This window comes from Ailuropoda melanoleuca, chromosome 20 (genome assembly GCF_002007445.2).
Source record: "Ailuropoda melanoleuca isolate Jingjing chromosome 20, ASM200744v2, whole genome shotgun sequence".
Lineage (NCBI taxonomy): Eukaryota > Metazoa > Chordata > Mammalia > Carnivora > Ursidae > Ailuropoda > Ailuropoda melanoleuca.
This window is the reverse complement of record NC_048237.1, coordinates 7,654,662-7,667,903: the sequence shown is the minus strand read 5'-3', so window position 1 is coordinate 7,667,903 and position 13,242 is coordinate 7,654,662. Positions and strand designations below refer to the sequence as shown.

At 35.4% G+C, this 13,242-nt stretch overlaps 1 long non-coding RNA gene across 2 annotated transcripts in view; it reads left to right on the top strand.

The window, feature by feature from the left end:
* LOC117797256 overlaps positions 1-13,242 on the top strand; it is a 168,093-nt gene that overhangs the window by 132,996 nt on the left and 21,855 nt on the right. The window contains exon 7 of one of the 2 annotated variants that reach the window (XR_004622198.1): positions 6,286-7,195. The exons of the other annotated variant lie outside the window; for it this stretch is intronic. This is a non-coding gene — a long non-coding RNA (uncharacterized LOC117797256). Of the gene's footprint in view, positions 1-6,285; positions 7,196-13,242 lie in introns of those variants that run through there. 2 annotated transcript variants of the gene reach the window in all.

Sequence of the window (13,242 nt, the reverse complement as noted above, 5' to 3'; positions counted from 1 at the left end):
TACATAATTTATACATATCAAAAATTGTTATCTAAAGAACATGTTTTGACTTATAGATTAAATTTTATGTAAATTATACTTTCAAATCAACATTACCAATAATCTTTTATTTTCAGATAACCACCCTAAAGGTCCATGTTACATTTTCTATATATGTTAAAATATGCACTATTTTAAATTTTGCAATATTGTGCATATATTTGGACATATTGCAGACATATTTGGACATATTGTGGACATATTTGGAGTATTTCAGTTTTTCTCTTAATTGACATACTATATGGCTACTTATATTCCCTAGCCACTTCAATCTGCTTCTTTCGAATTATGTTTTTGCAATGTGTTTATCTAATTATTACTTATTTATTAGTTTCAGCAGAAGTATTTAATTAATTAGCATCTGATGCAAAGACGAAAGTAAATACCAGCACGTAAATGGTGCTATTGAAAAGGTACAAATTTTATTGGTCCTAATACCGGCAAATGCAGTTAACCTTATTGATTTAGTAGAGTACATTAAAATAACATAATAAAAACTATTTTACCGCAAGGCACTATAATCTGACCACTGTGTCTGCTATTTTACCTTCAAAACTTAAATGCATAGCCCAACATCGAACATATTGATTCTTTTAAATAGTCATCCTCTAATAAATATGACATTATCACTCCAAGTTCAGGCAGTTGTGTTAGGTGATTAGAGAGTAGGGATGTAATCAGAGGAAGTACTTTGAAAGATCATCCTTCTTTATTCTCTTCCTTTGAAGCACACAGAGAGGGGAATCTATGGAAGAGCAAGAACTGCTGAACTGGCTGTTACATAATGTGTGCTGAACGATGAAGTACTGATACTTCCAAAGTGATCATCTATCCCTTTAAATATTGAGGGTGTCAGTACACGTATACATTCAATTGCTATGGCTGAGGTGGTTCTTAGAGCTAATTTTTAAGGGAATTTTGAAAGTATATAAGAAAATGTTTTTAAGCATGACCTAGTAAATCCCTGAACATATATTTTCATTATTCAATATGTGGCAGATGAAACACCAGGAACCAGGTAAACAAAGACAAATTAGAGATGATTCCAGCTCAGAGTCTAAAACTAAAGTACTTATTTTAACATCATTGGCACAAATTGTTATCTATTCACATAAAACTCAGAAAAAAAAAATTAAGGTCAAAACAGACTGGTAGGTCTAATAAAAGTTTCCAGTAGTTTCCACCCATGAGGGCTTCACCTGAGTTTCAACATTATTGCAAAGGAATACAAAACCACAAGCCACTGTTGGAAGATGATAAAATATGATCATATTCTAATAATATATTTTAAAACAAAATGTACTTAATCCAGCTATTAAAAGGCATAACTTAAACAGAAGGAACACAAGACTTAAACAAAGCAGAAGACAGCTGTCCAGAAATTATCAATTGCTAAAGCACACAGATTGTGATTAAATTTTAATGCAGCTTTTAAGCAAAGATTTTGCTTATCAGAGAGAAAGAATCCCACAGAAAATATTGTTATTGATTTCATCATTTTAGATGTAACTGATCCTTTAAGTAATTTTTCTTGCTTTCAATACTACTTTTTAAAGTGACTGCTTATACTGGGCGAATCATTAGATGGTATGTTCATTTAAAATTCTAAGCCAAATGCATAAATTGTTCTCCAGTGCACTCAGAGTCGCATCTGTTGAAAACAAAACACAGCATTCAACCCATCGAATAAAAACAAAACATAACTGTAAACTAGCTGGATAGTCAAATCATGTAAATTAAATGGCATTGAAAATGATATTTTTTTATTGATTTTTTTTTTCAGGGAACTCAGTCTTTGGAATTAAAATATATCGATTACTTTTTATGTAACCCAAATTAACAGTAAGGCGATTGGGTGTGCTGGAGCATCATACTAGCTTTAGAGTCAGGAAATAGGGAATAAGAATACGTTCCCCCCACTTTTTTTTTTTAACAAATAAAATGCCCTGTTGACTCTCTGGATGAAAGTACATATAATATTTTATCAATAAAATTAATTATTGAAAATGAGAAATCATTATAGTCATACTTTATATTCTAGTGGACCATAGTAATTCAACCATGTGTGAGACTGTTAAGGTTAAAAAAGCTACTTTAGGGGCGCCTGGGTGGCACAGCGGTTAAGCGTCTGCCTTCGGCTCAGGGCGTGATCCCGGCGTTATGGGATCGAGCCCCACATCAGGCTCCTCCGCTATGAGCCTGCTTCTTCCTCTCCCACTCCCCCTGCTTGTGTTCCCTCTCTCGCTGGCTGTCTCTATCTCTGTCGAATAAATAAATAAAATCTTAAAAAAAAAAAAGCTACTTTAGTTAAAAATTAGTTATACATTTCAGAAATAAGGATACATTTAGTTATATAATTATATGCCTTCATCTATTAATTAAGTATATATTGAACGATAGCTAAGTGCCAGACACTAAGCTAGGCACCAGTGTGTATGCGTACATATGTGTATGTTTTCATAATAAATGAGCCTGTATGGTCTTGCGTACAAGGAATAAATATTAACTCAATCTTTTTTTCTAATGCATATTGTCAAGCAGTTTATTAATTAGTCAATCTGAAGTCAACTGAAAGATCTTTATAATGTAGTATCTCCTTAAAAGACTATTACGTCTCCCTCTTCAGAAATATGGGACATACCTTTTAAACCAAATGAATTTTAATATGGCAAAAACATATTGTCTCAATTTTAATAACTGTCCAGCTTTGATATTTCTTAAGTTCATATTTCATTACCCTATTTGCACTTGCAGCTATTAAGTACTGTCAGTTGATTGGATTAATATTGGTCCGATTGGTCTCTGGCAACAGAGAAGAGCCAAACAGCTAAAACTATTCCTGTGTGTTCCAAGCATCTGAAGATATAGATAGATAGTGATACAAATATAAATATGAAATAATTGGTTGAGTTTTTTACTCTTTAACCATGTGATGATGAGTCCAACTGTTAGTAAATCAAAAAACATTGTTTGCGTATGCTTATTTGTGTCCTCATTTAACAAAGGTCTAAGAAGTATACAATCTCATATGGTCTTAAATAGAGCTAAAATAATTCATCTTCTAAACAAACGGTATCTATTTTATTTATCCCGATAGTTAGTAGTTTTGCATATTTTAAGGTCACTAAGATGTTTTAATGTGTTGATGCTTAACTAAATTCTCACTTCCCAGAAAATCTTTTTGCTTACTGATTAACGTACATTGATCAAGTCACATAAAACCCTTGGGCAGTCAGCATAGACCACAATCCAAAAACCATCTCTTGGTTATATTTGTTTGTTTGTTTGTCTATTTGTTTGTGATGGGAAGGGAATTGGAGAAAAAAATTTTATTAGTATCTCCAATTGTGAAAAAAAGTCTAAAGTTTATTAAAAAAATAAGTTCTTGGTTAATATTATTTGTCACTGACATAGATAATTAACACCAGTGATATTAGGTATTTTGGATTTTCTAGTAATTATAGTGGTATAGTATGTGCCTTCATTTAGTCTTTTACAGGAAAAAATGGTTCTACCAAAATTCTAGTTTCCACAACATTTGTATAATCAGAAGAAATTCAGGCCCCTTATTTCCCCAAAATGAACAGAATCCAGTGTGGTTTCAGTTTTTTTGACCAAGTGTTCAATGTTAAGGAGACAAATGAATGTTCAGAACAGATCAACAAGTTTATAAGTTTAAGTTATTTGGAGCTAATAGTCATCTCATCTTTCTTGCCTTACCAGATGTCTTAAATATCATTTATTATAAAATTGTGTGTTTCTGTATCACTTGTTAAGCCTAGAATTCTAATTCCCTTTTTACCAAAATGCAAAAATGCCTTATTCATTTCTGCTTTACCCAAGTGAGATAGTCATTTTTACTCTTATTTTAATTAAAATTTTTGCTCTAGATTTAATTTAAGACATACACACATTCTGGATGGTAGTGAAGAGACACAAACTGAGGGAAGTAGAATTAGATAATTTCTTGATTGCTAATTAAAGCCCCAAAACAGAGACCAAGTAGTCTCTGTTTAAAGAAAAAAGAAAAAGAAACCTCAGCAGATCACAAATCCTTGTTTTCTGTAGTTCTTGAATTTAATGCTTTATTGAAAAGATGGTGCTTCAAGTTCTCTGTCTGTGAGTGTGCTATTGGTGGAAGTAAAATGAGGTATTGTCTTTTGTCTCCCAACACAATCAACCTATCCGAGGATGATCACACCATGTGATCACATGGCCCTCTTGAGCTCAAGGATGAAAGTGTGGCAGATAAAAATGAAAGGACTTGAGGGTAGCATCATTGAACTTTCTTCCCCTTCCTGGCCATTGTATCTTTCTCTTGAGCTGATTTTCATTACATGAGCTCTATAAGTGAAGTCCATATCATTTGATGAGGCTTTGCTAACAATAATAATATGTAACACTCTGGAGTAGCATTTATGTGTTATATGCTGTGCTGGTACTAATTCATTTTATCCTCAAAACTTACAAATTGTCCAATTGTGACTTCATTCCCATTTCGGGGAAGCAAACCGTGTGCCTGCGTTCAGTGTGTGATGTTTCCAATTTCAAAATTACATGGTTAGTTCTCAAGGGGTGAAATTTATGAGAAGCGGCAGAGTAGACTTTTGAGCTTGAACTTGGGAATTAGACATATTTGTGTAAGAATCTCTATGCCACTTCTCCTTCCATGACCTGCAGCAACTCATTTATCCTTCCCATGTCTCAACTACCTCATATGAGAAATGGGCAGAAAAATATCTTCCGAGATTACTGAGAGAATTTAATGAGATAGTATACTGAAAGTGCTTGGCACTGTGTCTACTATGGGGTTAAGTACTGAATATTATTAATAAACAGGATGGCATGAAATGGCAAAACTACATGACAGTCTATGTTTTATCCTAACCTTTTTCACATTTCCAGATTTTTTATTCATGGGGGATTTACCTGCCGGGAGAAATGAAACTGATAGCTTGAAAGGAAGTCACACCCTTCAGAGTGACCTAGAGCAAAACTAGAATACCATCAGAGCTTAAGAAATTAACATATAGATACATTGCAGTTTTCAAGCTGTCACTTTGGAGTTTAACATTTCCCCAGTGACATTAGTGCAATTGTTCAGCCAAGAGTTTTAATACATTTTCTCTTGTTTTTCTTCGGTTTTTTCTCTTCCCTTTTCTTTTTCTTCCTTTCCCTTTTTTTTTTTGTTTTTTGTTTTTTGTTTTCTGTTTTCTGTTTGTTGTTATTGTTGTTGTTGGTATGTGGCATTACCTTTCCTCTCATTGTGAAGACCTCCTTTTGGAAAGCGAGTTCAGATCTTTTTCACCAATCCTTTTGTGCCTCTTAGATTTAAGGAAGTTCTCTTTTTCAAACTCTAAGATCCATTAGTTTGCAGTTTTTCTACAACTATTTTAAGAGTTACAAATACCATTTTTCCATGTCTTTCAGTAAGGATTTGAGTGGGCATAGTTGTGGAGTGTTTTTGTTTTTTGTTTTTGTTACTACGACTTTAATCTTTTTCTCTTCCCCTTGTTACAAAGATTATTGAAAAACAGCAGGTCTGAGCTTTTAAATAGGATTGAATGCATCTTTGAAAACTAATACTTCATATGGTGCTAAATGATAGTGCTCTTTAAAATTGGATGCGTTATGTTGTAAATAAGGTTAAATATAAAGAATCAAGATTTTAGGAATCCTAGGGTCTTGTTACGTTAATCTCAAGTCAGATTCTGTTTTATGAGAGGGCACAGTAGTTTAATGGGCATTTATTGATTTAAATTAAATTTTAACTTTGGAGACAGTAACTTGCAAACTCAAAACAGTCATATGATATTATGAATTACATCTTATGCACATTAAGAGATCTTAAAGCAAGGAAACCAAAGATAGAAAATATTGGTTCACATTTCAAACCGCAATAAGTGTGAATATAGCCTCAATTTAATAAAAATGTATAATGCAACTTTCCTTGGGTTAAATGTCTTACAATTGCTCTTGGAATGGGCACTTGTTTTCCCATTATTGGTCACTTTAATTGACTTACACTCTAGTTTTCTCATTTAAAGATCACTTTATAGTATTGGGTACTCTTCATCTGAGTGATATGTTCCACTCCTGCCTGGTCCAACAACACAACAGTTTACATATTTCTGAACTTGATCCGAAAACTGATTTAAAAATCCATATGGACAATCCAATTTATCTGAAAATATATACACACAAGTCTGCTCAGAGGTGGCTAAAATAAAATAAATTTCATTTTAGGAGACAGGAAGGAAGCTGAGACAAGAAAGTGAAGATTCTGAAGTAAATGGGTACTTGCTTTGACCAAGATCGAAACCCACCTCTCCCCAGAGAATATTAGAAGAGGGCATGGAAGACAAGCATTGGAAAAGTAGAATGTTTGTGCTTTTCTTTCTGGTGAACTGCATTAAAAATTCAGCAAAAGGGGGGATCAGTTTACATTACTCTTCTTGTTTCGCATGTATTGACTGACAGGTGCTGTAAACATACATAGACAAACATGGTCCTATGCTTGCAGTGCTCCAGTGACTGAGGGAAGACAATAGTCAATCTCCCAAAGTGATCACACTGAGGGCTTTGCAAACACACTATGCTGAGATTGAAGAAGAGGCCATAAATACTCTATTTCCCGTAAAACTGCAGGAGCTTGCCTTTCAACTTTGATTCTCAAGAAAATCCATCCGGAGAGACGGCGCTGTTCCGGCAATAAGTTACTAAGGTAGAACGATCTTCTTTTGATTCTGAGGACTTGACTGAAACCCTTACTGGTACTTTTGAAGTAACAGGAGCCGAAAGAACCCAAGAGGCACCTTGGTCTTCTGTATGTCTTGCTTTGCTGGAGGTAGACGACTGAGCCACATGCCTTTGATTTCGCTAAGGGTAGAACCTCAGCAATCGGGGAGAGAGAACTGACCTTGGCTTTGAGATCAGAACCAGTATTTAAAACATGGACTCGTTCGTGTTTTAAAGATGTCATGGTAAATAAACTATAACTGTTTATACTGAAGACTAACAGGCTCCTTTTTCTACGCTATAGGCAGCTATTTGGCTGAGACTGTATCATTCTGTGATACTATCACAACTACCTTTTTTCTCACTTGAATTGTACTTTTGGCTGTCATTTGCGCTTTTGAATAAAGGTTTACATTAGTGGAAGATATCATAATAGCCTATCTCCTTTTCTTGAGTTGATATACAAATCAAAAAGAAAGGATAAGGCCAAGACTCCCTTTGTCCTTGGAAAAGTATGCCATCTGCATTTAGCTTATGATATTCAGCTGGGAACAAAATTCTAGCATAAGGAAGTCGTTAATACAACCCTCAAGTTACACTGTAAATTCAAAGTACTTTAAATGCCTTATAATAGTCAAAGCCAGTAAAATCGACCCTGTATATTTTTATTTCATCTCTGTTGGATCATATGATATTTAATAATTGGTTCTGGCACCTCGTTGCAAATTATTATAACTTTGAGATTCAACAGTCCTATTGAACATATGGGCAGCACAGCCTCAGAACATATATATGATACAGCCTCACGAGAGGACCTTCTGTCTTGTTTTCCTTAGCTTGGAAGGGTCAGGTAAATTTTGTTGTGTCGTCATGTGCTAAGATTCCTCAATCTCTCTTTTGCAGGGTAAATGCTTAATGGAACTGATTCCCACCCACCCACCCCGCCCCTTAACTGTGAACACTTCCTTTGCAAAGCCAAAAGAGAAATTCATGCATCTGGGATGCAGTTTACTGGGCTCTTACTAAAGCAGTTATAAAGCTATTCCAGTATCAGTGCACAAGTATTCATCAACCCAGAATAAGTTCTATTACTTAGTGCCATATTGTATCCTGGCTTAGCTGCAAACAATGAGAGTTTCTGGAGTCAGGAGACCTTCCCATGGTATTGAAAGCATATGATGATTCTTCATTAGTCCTGGAGAAGATGGAAAGTTGGCGATAAAATACAGTTGATCCCAAGAAACCTTTCATAGAGTTAGACATTCTCCCTTTAGCATTTCTTTTTTCTAGCTCTGTTCACAGTAGCACCCTGAGACAATATTAGGAAAAGCATTTCCACATCAACAGCCCATTAAGGTTATTTTCAATGTTCCTGCTGCTTTGCCTCTATATCTAGCCTGTGTGCCTTGATTTGCTCTTGTATTATTTCACATTAATTGCCATATTGTTTATTGCCATATTCAAACATACCGTAATATGGGCACAGTGGCAATAATTACATACTAAGCTGTACTTTAAAAAAGATGTCAAGATGGGTAGTGGTGGGTGAGTGGGTGGGGTAGCAGAAAGTTATGATTTATACCTTATGTTGACATTGTGGAACAGAGCTGGTTCAATTTCTCTTGATTTCACTGTTAATGCCTAAAATTAATCTCTCTCTGTCATATAATTATTCATTACCAAGACTACTAAGCTAAAAAGTTCATGAAGGTGGGGGCAGTGATTAAAGGAATTTTTCGAACATTTATTTTACTCTTGCCACTGCAATATTGCATTATAAAATTGGCATCTGGATGGACAAGAAGTAGCCATATGCAATATTAATAATCCTGACTCATTTTAAAACTCCTGTTTTAAGAATTTTTTTAAAACAACAAAAAAATACTTTTTATATCTACACTTGCGTGCACGCATATTTGCTCTAACTATGCATACAAGGCATTTCGAGGCTCTGGAACAGGAATCCCTCCTTGTCGTACTCAACAAAAATCCACCTCTCATTGAACCATCCTACCCTCCTACACCACACTGTTACTGAGAATCTTCTTCACAATTAAGTTGTCACTTGGTCTAGACAATACCAAGAATCGTCCTAACCCTGGTGAGCAGCAAGTCAGAGTCACTCTTGATCCTGGTTGACAATCTGGAAGTTGAAATCCTTTTCATGTCAGCAGAGTTGAAAATATCTTTTACAGCCGATTCACTTCCGATCCTGGTCGGCTTGCTTGGCATCATGTAAGCCAGTAGGTGGAGTGCTTGCTAACAGTAATTGAATATACAGAACTTGAATTTAAAGTAAGTGGAAACCACTTTTCTTGTGATAAACTGCTAAAACCATATTTACACTGAACTCTTTCTATGGATATAATTAGTTGGAAAAAAAGTTACAAGGGCAGGGTTGAGATGAGTGCAGGATGATGGTTACATGGTAGAGCACAGAGAGGCAAATTGTGCCCAAGAGGATCAACACATCATATGGTGTAAACCCATGTACAGGGGCACTTTCTCAAACAGTCAACTGAATTTGATTTGGAAACTAGACCTTCGTCCCTCTTTAAAAAATTTGGTATTTCTCCTGTCCAAGGAAGAAACTAGCCTTGATTAGTTGTGCATGAAAAAGCTAGCAATAAAGGATTAATTACATACATGTGTTAATAATAGTCATAGTAAATTCAGCATCTTTGGAAAGAAAAGTTGCGAGAGATGCCTCCAAAATAAAGTGTAACTTTCCCATAAGAGTGTCTTGTTTTCCTTCAGAAGAAGGTTTTCAAATGTATTTAAAAGCTGCAGCTTGAGACTTGCTAACTACATCACTCTAAATCTATCTATATCACACCTAAAGATGTTAAAGCAACATTTAGAACTCCAAGGAGAAAACAAGCAACAGAATTTAGAAAGCAGGAACCACATGGAAATAAGAAAAATCTTCAGTCGTTTTTTAAGAATGTGAGTTATATGATGTGAAGTAGATGAAAATGCAAGAGTTTAAAAAAGAATCTCTTGTTCCATATCAGGAAGACTTACAGATCTGATTTCATGGCACGCAAGTACTGAAGATCTCTATGGCTTGCAAATACCATTTCGTCTAAAAGGACTTCAGAGCAAATAATTGCACAGTATGCAATGACAAACAGTACTAAAATAGTGATCACTTCCCCTTGATTTAACTTTTTTATTATAAAAATGGTAAACTCTCTTAAATATAACTTCGTGAGGACATTGTTGATTTTTTTTTTTTAAATTGTGTCATCATGTTCTCAGCTCATATTAAATTTTGGACAGATTTGTGTTTCAAATATATGACTTTTTTTTCACTTTGGGTTGGAATTGAGGAATGGAGGGGAAGAGTGAGCACTGCTAACTGAATTAATCAGCCAGAGCTTTATGTGGTAAATAACTCTTTGAAGCATGCAATAAATAGCTTTACTAAACCCAAGCAACTGCTTGCCACTCACTGCCTTTTCAAGCAATATCAATAGCAAAATTGAACTCCCTCAGGCCAGAAAAAGGGAGGGGGGAAAGAACAGTTACCGTTAATATAAAATAATCAAATAATGTATTTTCTATTTCTCATCTGAAGGGGAAAAAGCATGTTCATTTCCGTCAAACCATGAAATCTGGCTAGCTGCTTAAAGTGGCAAACTATGACCGGAACGCAATCTAGATCCCTTAGCCAAGAAAGAGAGTTTTGGGGAATGTATTTATTGTTTGCTTTTGATTGGCGGAGCAGTATGAATATTGGCGTATTCGAGTTCCAAGGCGAGTTGTGTGGTCCTGGGCTAGCCTACGAAAGAATTATAAAGGAGTTCTGTTAAGAGATGAATACCTTTTTCTACATCTTTCTCCATATTCGTTTATTCCTTCAGGTTCTCCAAGTTATCACTGCATACTTAGCATATTTTTATTCCTCTCATTTGAAAGAACAAAATTGAGTGCACTTGCTTTTTTGTCAGTTGTTATTCATTTCACCTTGTTTTGTTTGCTTCACTCTGTTATTGCCCCTTAGATGTTGAGCCATGTCATTCTCCGTCAGTGTTCATCCCTGGATGGTGAGTAGGCAAGAGACTTTACGGAGAAATAGAAAACGTTAGCCTCTGATCTCACCAGGATTATATTCTCTCTTAATAGAAGCTGTTGATAGATCCTGAACAGCTCTGCACTCAGGGTGTTGACTCGTAGAATGAAATCCTCTGCACACAAGCACAGCAAAATATTTTGGTGAAAAGTAATTATCAGAAATAGTGACACTAGTAAATTAGCTAACTACATTTCAGCATGAAGCTTGAGTTACCTCTGCCCATTCTTGTTCCAGACCCATCTGAAATCAGCAATTCAGCTTAATGATGTCACAACATTTGCCAGGCTATGGGCACTGAAGAGAAGACACAGGATTGCTCCCACTGCATGAGGTTCCCCTCCTTTTCCTCTACGCAAACAGCCCATCTGTCTCACTCGCCCGGGAACTGTTATCTTTGAAACATCATTCTATTATTATCATGGTGGTTCTTTAAAATCGGTCCTTAACTTTGGATTTTGTTTTGGAAATCAGGTTTTCCAATTCTCTCAGATCTCATTGGCCCACTTAAAATGTTGATAGTAATAGGCCCTGGAAGCAGCCCATCTCACTAAAGAGCTCAAATACGATCTATTTCCATTCACTTACTAGAGGATAACCTTTTGTGAAATACAGATAGCCTACTTTTTTTTTTTTAATCACAACAAAGAATCCAACCCCTCCCAACCTCTAATATTTTTCAAAGTGTGAATTGAAGAGGACTTAGAGACAGATGGGTCTGGATGATCAAGTTACCTGTTATAGCAGCACATCTGCCCGGGCAGTCAATCACTGTGATGGCTCTGACAGGTCGATGGAGCCTGAGCAAGAACGGCTAATGCAGACAGAAGAACGGCTGGGGAAGGGCAGACCTCCTCCTGTCTCCTGGGTTTGGCTGGTCTGAAAGCTGTACTTGAATTTGCTCTGGTTAAAATTCTGTCTATTGAGCAATGATATTAGATGAAAGATTTGGGCTCCTAATTTTTTCAAAGCCAACATATTGAACACATATGATTGGGAATGAGTCGATTAGCACTTTCAAGCTGTCAGTCAATATTTGGTCGTATTTAGGGGATGGGGTGGGGAGTGTGGGGTGAATAAGATTAGGATACGGAGAGGTAGGAGGTAGTTTCAAAAACCACATTTTTCCCCTGAAAGTGTCAAAAGGATGAAACGCATTAAGCACTGATTCTGAGATGCCTATTTCTACGAGCTCAGTATAATAAAAATTAGCATTGAACAGAACAAAGGCAACTCTAAGAATGTCAAGAAGCAAAATTAATTTATGGAGGCAGGCTATTTTATTTTTTCTGTATATTTGCTCCTTTCCTTCCCTCTCCAATCATAAAGTGAATCATATTTATGCATCCTGATAGATCCAAATATTTGGTAATATCATGTGTTAGGAAACAGGGAGCAAGGGATTCCAAGATACCACAAACAATTGAAAAGATGTGCTTCAATTAAGTGCAGCCCTAATTGTACCACTTCCATGACATATTTGTAAAAATGGAGATGTTGGAAGACAGTAGAACCTCTAAGTATCTAGCTTCCTACTAATGGCTAGTGAATCAGTTGTTAAAATTGGCAGTAAGGCAGTACCAAAAAAGAAAAAAACCTAATAATCCTAAATCTCAAAGAAATACCTTAATGGCAGGTAATGGCAAGAGCTGTTAATGCCCGTCAACATCTAGAAAGCAAGTTAAATTTATGGTTAGTTAAATTTGTGTATTGATGTATGTATGTATAGATATTTATTTTTGTATATGTGTATATTTTATATTTATGATTAGAATACATATATTTACATATTTATGGTTGAATACATACATTTCTCTGAGAAGTAAAAGAAAAATATTCCATAAGATAAGCATTATTATTACCCCATTGTAGAGCTACAGTGAGCAAACATTGCTGGAAAAAGGGCAAAATGTTAATACATGCAGAACTGCTGTTAGTAGCGATTTTCTCCACAATGCCAAACTGATGGGGATTCGTGAAAGAGCCATTAAACAGATGCGTTGCTTTTCAATACATTCTTCAAGTATTTTTGCTCCCTCATCCACATTTTTAGTAAATGATGCTAAATGTTTTCAAAATATTACTATATTGGCTTTTTTTACTTGAATTTTTTAAGTGGACTCATATTTAGCAGCAGATGGTTTGAGATACCAGAACTGAAATGGAGCTGGTTATTTGGGTTCAGACTACAACATACCTCAGTTTATGGAATAGAAGAGATCAGAGAAATCACCCTTCTCTTAAAAAAAAAAAAATTCAGCACTGACTCAGAAATAGGGTTTTTCCTGAATAAGAATTCTACCATGTTATAGAAATAAATTCACATTTCAATTCTTGCTAATAAAATGTTGAGTCTAAATCTTTTAAAGCTTTTAAGACAGATGAAGTTT